Source organism: Medicago sativa, chromosome 6 (genome assembly GCF_051527215.1).
Source record: "Medicago sativa cultivar Bolivia chromosome 6, Bolivia_mono, whole genome shotgun sequence".
NCBI lineage: Eukaryota > Viridiplantae > Streptophyta > Magnoliopsida > Fabales > Fabaceae > Medicago > Medicago sativa.
The window spans coordinates 77,334,928-77,341,938 of NC_140754.1; the positions used below are offsets into that span (position 1 = coordinate 77,334,928).

Sequence of the window (7,011 nt, forward strand, 5' to 3'; positions counted from 1 at the left end):
CATTTAAGGGAATTGGCTGGAGAACTCCGTGAGGTCAAAGCTAGCCGTGGGAATGGTGTTTCTGCTAAGGCTCGTGATCTATGCTTGGTATCCCAGTTTGAGGTTCCTAAGAAGTTTAAGGTGCCAGATTTTGACAAATACAATGGATCTTCTTGTCCACATAGCCATGTCATTCGGTACGTCCGGAAGATTGCCAATTATGCAGATAATGATGCACTGATGATACACTGCTTCGAAGGCAGCCTAGCAGAAGATGCGGCAGATTGGTACACTGGTTTGAGCAAAGACAATATCCATACTTTCGAGGATCTTGCTGCTGCTTTTGAAAGTCATTATGAGTTCAATACCCGTCTGAAGTCAAATAGAGACTCTCTTAAGTCCTTGTCTCAGAAATCAGATGAAACATTCCGAGAGTATGCCCAGAGATGGAGAGGGGCAGCTGCCCGTGTTTCTCCTCGACTCGATGAGGAAGAATTAACACAGACATTCCTGAAAACTCTGAAGAAGGAATATAAGGAAAGAATGATAGTCTCTGCTCCAAACAATTTCTCTGACATGGTTACCATGGGAACTCGTCTAGAAGAGGTTGTTCGAGAGGGTATCATTGTTCTTGAAAAGGGCGAATCTTCAGCCAGTGCACCAAAGAAGTACGGTAATGGCCACCATAAGAGGAAAGAATCCGAAGTGAGGATGGTGTCTGGTAATCAGTCTACACCTGTTAATGCTACTCAATTACCTTTGCCTTACCAATACATGCAGTACTCTCAACATCCTTTCTTCCCGCCATCCTATCAGCAATATCCTCTGCCACCGGGTCAACCACCAATGCCCGTTAATGCCATTGCTCAGCAAGTACAACCCCAGTTTCCTGCTCAACAACAGCAGCAACAACAGGGTCCTCGGCCCAAGACTTATTTTCCACCAATACCAATGCGATATGCTGAGTTGCTCCCAACTTTACTTGCTAAGGGACATTGTGTCACTAGACCAGGCAAGCCTCCGCCTAATCCTTTGCCTCCTAGGTTCCGACAGGATCTTACATGTGAATTCCATCAGGGCGCTCAAGGCCACGATGTTGAAGGTTGCTCTGCTCTGAAATATATTGTAAAGGACCTGATAGAAAAAGGACGATTGACTTTTGAAAATAGTGTTCCTCATGTTCTTGACAATCCACTTCCAAACTATGCTGCTGTTAACATGATCGAGGCTTTCGAAAGAACCCCCGTTCCTCAAGAGGATCCCATGTTGGATGTCTGCAATGTTATTACTCCCATGGTACCATTACATGTCAAACTTTGCCGAGCTTCTTTGTTCAATCACGACCACGCTTCTTGTTCAGAATGTCTTCAAAATCCTATGGGTTGTTGTGTGGTACAAGATGATATACAAAGCCTGATGGATGACAAACACTTGATTGTCAGTGATGTATGTGTGATTGTGCCAGTGTTTCATGATTCTCCGATTGAAGGTGTATCCCAGACAAGGAATGTTGAACCCTTAGTGATCAGGTTACCTGGTCCAGTATCTTACGCCTCTACAAAAGCAATCCCTTACAAGTACAATGCAACCATGATTGAGAATGGAGTGGAAGTGCCTCTGGTATCCCCAGCTACAGTTGATAATGTTGCAGGTGAAATTACGACTCTGAGAAGCGGAAAAGTCCGTCCACCTTTGTTCCAAAAGAAGGTGGTTACACCTATTGCCACAATAACTCCACCAGTTGCTCCTCCTATTGACAAAAGCCCCGGCCCATCAGGCCAATCTATTGAAGAGTCTAATCTGGACGAAATTCTGAGGCTTATTAAAAAGAGCGATTATAAAATTGTTGACCAGCTGCTGCAAACTCCATCAAAGATATCCATCTTGTCTCTGCTCTTGAGCTCAGAAGCTCACAGGAAAGTGTTGATGAAAGTACTGAAACAGGCCTATGTTGATCATGAAGTCTCTGTGGATCAGTTTGATGGAATAGTGGATAACATTACTGCTTGTAACAACTTGGGGTTTGGTGACGATGAACTCCCCGAGGCAGGGAAACACCACAACTTGGCTCTACATATCTCAGTACACTGCAAGTCTGACATGATATCCAATGTGTTGGTGGACACTGGATCATCCTTAAATGTAATGCCTGAGTCTACACTGAGACAATTGAGCCATCATGGATATTCTCTGAGGGAAGTAGCTATTTGGTTAAGGCTTTCGACGGATCTCGCAAAGATGTTCTTGGGGAAGTAGACTTGCCAATTACCATTGGTCCTGAGACATTTCAGATCACTTTCCAGGTCATGGACATCAATGCCTCTTACAGTTGTCTCCTCGGAAGACCGTGGATTCACGACGCTGGGGCAGTAACTTCTACTTTGCATCAGAAACTCAAGTTTGTGAAGAATGGTAAGCTTGTCACTGTGCATGGTGAAGAAGCATATCTAGTTAGCCAAGTGTCATCTTTCTCTTGTGTTGAAGCAGGGTCCGCTGAAGGGACGTCATTTCAAGGCCTGACTGTTGAGGGTGCAGAACCCCGGAGGTCTAGTGCTAGCATGGCTTCACTGAAAGACGCCCAGAAGGCTGTTCAAGAAGGGCAGGCTGCCGGCTGGGGCAAAGTGATACAGATTTTGGAGAACAAGCGTAAAGAGGGCCTTGGATTCTCCCCGACCTCAAGCGTTTCAACAGGAACCCTCTACAGTGCTGGGTTTATCAATGCTATTGCTGAAGATGTTGCTGAAAGTAGTTATGTGCCTACATTTGTTGTACCAAGAGGCACTGTGAGAAATTGGGAGGCCATTGATGTTCCTTTAGTCATGCATGCTTCCATGTAATGTGTCGTGTTGCTCATATTTTCTTTGTTTTCAAAATAACAATCCTTTCGCTCTGCCCAAGGCAAAAGTGATATCATTGTAAGGGCATGTTTGTTTCGACATTGCCGTTATCAATAAAAGTTGTCGTCTTTCTCACGACTCTTTATTTTTTACTTTTTAGTGCCTTTTTCTTGGAAATAATGGTAATGCCAGAAAAAACCAAAACATTTGTATTTTCTTATTAATTTCAAAAATCTGCATGAAAAACAATTTTCTAAAATCATCCCAATCATATTATGCAGATTGAACCACAATAAACCCGTTGAACACAGTGACCCTATGGTTCCTCCAAATTTTGAATTCCCTGTATATGAAGCTGAAGATGAGGAAGATGATGAAGAGATACCGTATGAGATCACTTGACTTCTTGAACAAGAAAGAAGAGCCATTCAGCCTCACCAGGAAGAGATTGAGCTTATCAACCTAGGTACTAAAGAAAACAAGCGAGAGATCAAAATCGGTGCTGCACTCGAGCCAGAAGTGAAAAGGAAGATTACTCAGCTTCTCCATGATTATCCAGATGTCTTTGCATGGTCCTATGAAGATATGCCGGGTCTAGATCCCAAGATTGTGGAACATCGGATACCGACAAGACCTGAATGTCCTCCTGTCAAACAGAAATTGAGAAGGTCTCGTCCAGACATGGCCCTTAAGATCAAGGCTGAAGTGCAAAAGCAAATTGACGCAGGTTTCCTCATGACAGCTGAATATCCTGAGTGGATTGCCAACATTGTACCAGTACCAAAGAAAGATGGGAAAGTTCAAATGTGTGTTGATTATAGAGATTTGAATAAAGCCAGTCCAAAGGATAACTTCCCATTACCTCATATTGATGTGCTTGTTGACAGTACTGCTCAGTCTAAAGTGTTCTCTTTTATGGATGGATTCTCTGGCTATAATCAGATACGAATGTCTCCTGAAGATAGAGAAAAGACGTCCTTCATCACTCCGTGGGGAACGTTTTTTTATAAAGTGATGCCGTTTGGCTTGATAAATGCTGGTGCTACCTATCAAAGGGGTATGACCACTCTGTTTCATGATATGATTCACAAAGAGATTGAAGTATACGTTGATGACATGATTGTGAAGTCAAGTGATGAAGAGCAGCATGTTGTGTATTTGAAAAAGACGTTTGAAAGATTAAGAAAGTACAAGCTGCGGTTGAACCCCAATAAGTGCACATTTGGTGTAAGATCTGGAAAGTTGCTAGGCTTCATTGTCAGCCAAAGAGGCATTGAAGTTGATCCTGACAAAGTCCGAGCCATCAGAGAGATGCCGGCCCCTCAAACTGAAAAGCAAGTCAGAGGTTTCCTCGGACGTCTGAATTATATTTCAAGATTTATATCTCACATGACTACTACCTGCGGACCAATTTTCAAATTGCTCAGAAAGAATCAGCCGGTTGTATGGAACGATGAATGCCAGGAAGCTTTTGATAGCATTAAAGAATACCTGTTAGAGCCACCTATCCTTGTCCCGCCAGTGGAAGGAAGGCCTTTGATTATGTATCTGTCAGTGTTAGATGATTCAGTGGGTTGTGTTCTCGGTCAACAAGATGAGACTGGTAAGAAAGAGCATGCTATCTACTATCTAAGCAAGAAGTTCACCGACTGTGAGACTCGGTATACAATGCTTGAAAAGACTTGTTGTGCTTTAGCTTGGGCTGCCAAATGCCTGCGTCATTATATGGTAAATCATACAACTTGGTTGATATCCCAAATGGATCCAATCAAGTATATCTTTGAAAAGCCTGCTGTCACTGGAAAGATCGCACGTTGGCAAATGTTGTTGTCTGAATATGATATTGTGTAAAAAGCTCATAAAGCAATCAAACGAAGTGTCCTTGCTGAGCATCTTGCTTGTCAACCTCTTGATGATTACCAGCCAATTAAGTTTGATTTCCCTGATGAAGAGATTATGTATCTGAAAGCAAAAGACTATGAAGAACGACTGATCAATGAAGGGCCGGACCCCAATAGCAAATGGGGATTGGTGTTTGATGGTGCTGTTAATGCTTATGGTAAAGGAATTGGAGCCATCATTGTAACTCCGCAGGGGCACCACATTCCTTTCACTGCTCGAATAACTTTTGAATGCACAAACAACATAGCTGAATATGAAGCATGCAACTTGGGCATTGAAGAAGCCATTGACCTGAGAATTAAACACTTTGACATCTATGGAGATTCTGCACTTGTCATTAATCAAATAAAGGGTGAATGGGAGATTCATCATGAGAAGCTGATCCCTTACCGTGACTATGCCAGACGTCTGTTGACATACTTTACCAAGGTTGAGCTGCACCATATCCCTCGGGATGAAAATCAAATGGTTGATGCTCTTGCTACTTTGTCTTCCATGTTTCGTGTTAATCACTAGAATGTTGTGCCCGTGATCAAAGTGCAGCGTCTTGATAGACCCGCTCATGTGTTTACTATTGAAAATGTACTAGATCGGGCTGATGAAGATGTGAATGATAAAAAGCCTTGGTATTACAACATCAAACAATTCTTGCAGAATCATGAATATCCACCTGGTGCTTCCAACAGGGATAAAAAGACTTTGAGACGATGGGCTAGCAAATTCCTTCTGGACGGAGAAATCCTATACAAGAGGAACTATGACATGGTCTTGTTGAGATGCGTTGACAAACAAGAAGCTGAGAAATTGATGCATGATGTACATGATGGTACTTTTGGAACCCACGCTTCGGGCCACACCATGTCAAGAAAACTGTTAAGAGCCGGCTAATACTGGATAACTATGGAGCGTGATTGCCACAAACATGCTAAGAGATGCCACAAATGTCAAATTTATGCTGACAAGATTCATGTGCCTCCACATGCCCTCAATGTTATATCTTCCCCATGGCCTTTCTCTATGTGGGGCATTGATATGATCGGAAGAATTGAACCAAAAGCTTCCAACGGACATCGCTTCATTCTAGTGGCATTTGACTACTTCACCAAGTGGGTTGAAGCTGCTTCCTATGCTAATGTGACCAAGCAAGTGGTTGTCAAATTTATCAAGAATAACATCATCTATCGATATGGTGTTCCCAACAAGATCATCACTGACAATGGTTCCAATCTGAACAATAGCATGATGCAAACTTTATGTGAAGAATTCAAAATTGAACATCACGACTCTTCTCCTTATAGACCTCAGATGAATGGTGCAGTTGAAGCCGCTAACAAGAACATCAAGAAGATTGTTCAGAAGATGGTCGCTACTTACAAAGACTGGCATGAGATGTTACCATCTCTTCGAGTGATCATGGAATCAAAGTTAACCGAGGCTGAATGGTGTCAAAGTCGGTATGATCAATTGAATCTGATTGAAGAAAAACGTATGGATGCTATGGCTCATGGACAGTTGTATCAAGTGCGAATGAAGAATGCTTTTGACAAGAAAGTCTGACCTCGAGAATTCAAGGAAGGCGAACTTGTATTGAAAAGAAGGATAAGTCAACAACCCGACCCAAGGGGCAAGTGGACACCTAACTATGAAGGTCCTTATGTTGTCAAGAAGGCTTTCTCTGGTGGTGCTTTGATTCTCACACACATGGATGGTGTTGAACTCCCAAATCCTGTTAATGCCGATATAGTCAAGAAATACTTTGTCTAAAAAGAAAAGAACAGCGTGGTAGGTCGAAAACCCGAAAGGGCGGCCTAGGCAAAAATGCGCTTCCCGGTGGATCGAAAACCCGAAAGGGCGATCCAGGCAAAAGTTAGGGACAAAAAAATGAATATGGAAAAAAGCTCGCTAAGATTGTACGCAACTCAGGCAAGAATGAGCGCCTCGATGAGCCGAAAACCCGAGAGGGCGGTTCATGCAAAAATGAGGTTGATAAAAGACAAGTAACTATATCTGGCAAACCACCATCAGCCCTTGGAGCATCTGCAACTGTCAATGATCATCTTCATCAGAAGTTTCTATACTTATGAATTCAAAATTTCTATGAAATGTAGCGGTCATCGTGTTCAATGTATCACCAACCAATAAAATTACCATTTTCCAAGCTTTGTAAATCCGTGGAGTTATGCCTTTGGCTAATTTTCACTCTTCTACATCAATTTGAGCCTGTGCTATTATTTGAAACTCCATTTTTCTTTCTATTTTTCGATGCTATGTACAAAATATTTCCTTTCTATTT

At 42.4% G+C, this 7,011-nt stretch overlaps 1 pseudogene; it reads left to right on the plus strand.

Moving 5' to 3' along the window:
• The first annotated feature begins 564 nt into the window (after nt 1-564).
• On the plus strand, nt 565-5,234 carry LOC146916979 (uncharacterized; annotated as a pseudogene).
• The last annotated feature ends 1,777 nt before the right edge of the window (nt 5,235-7,011 follow it).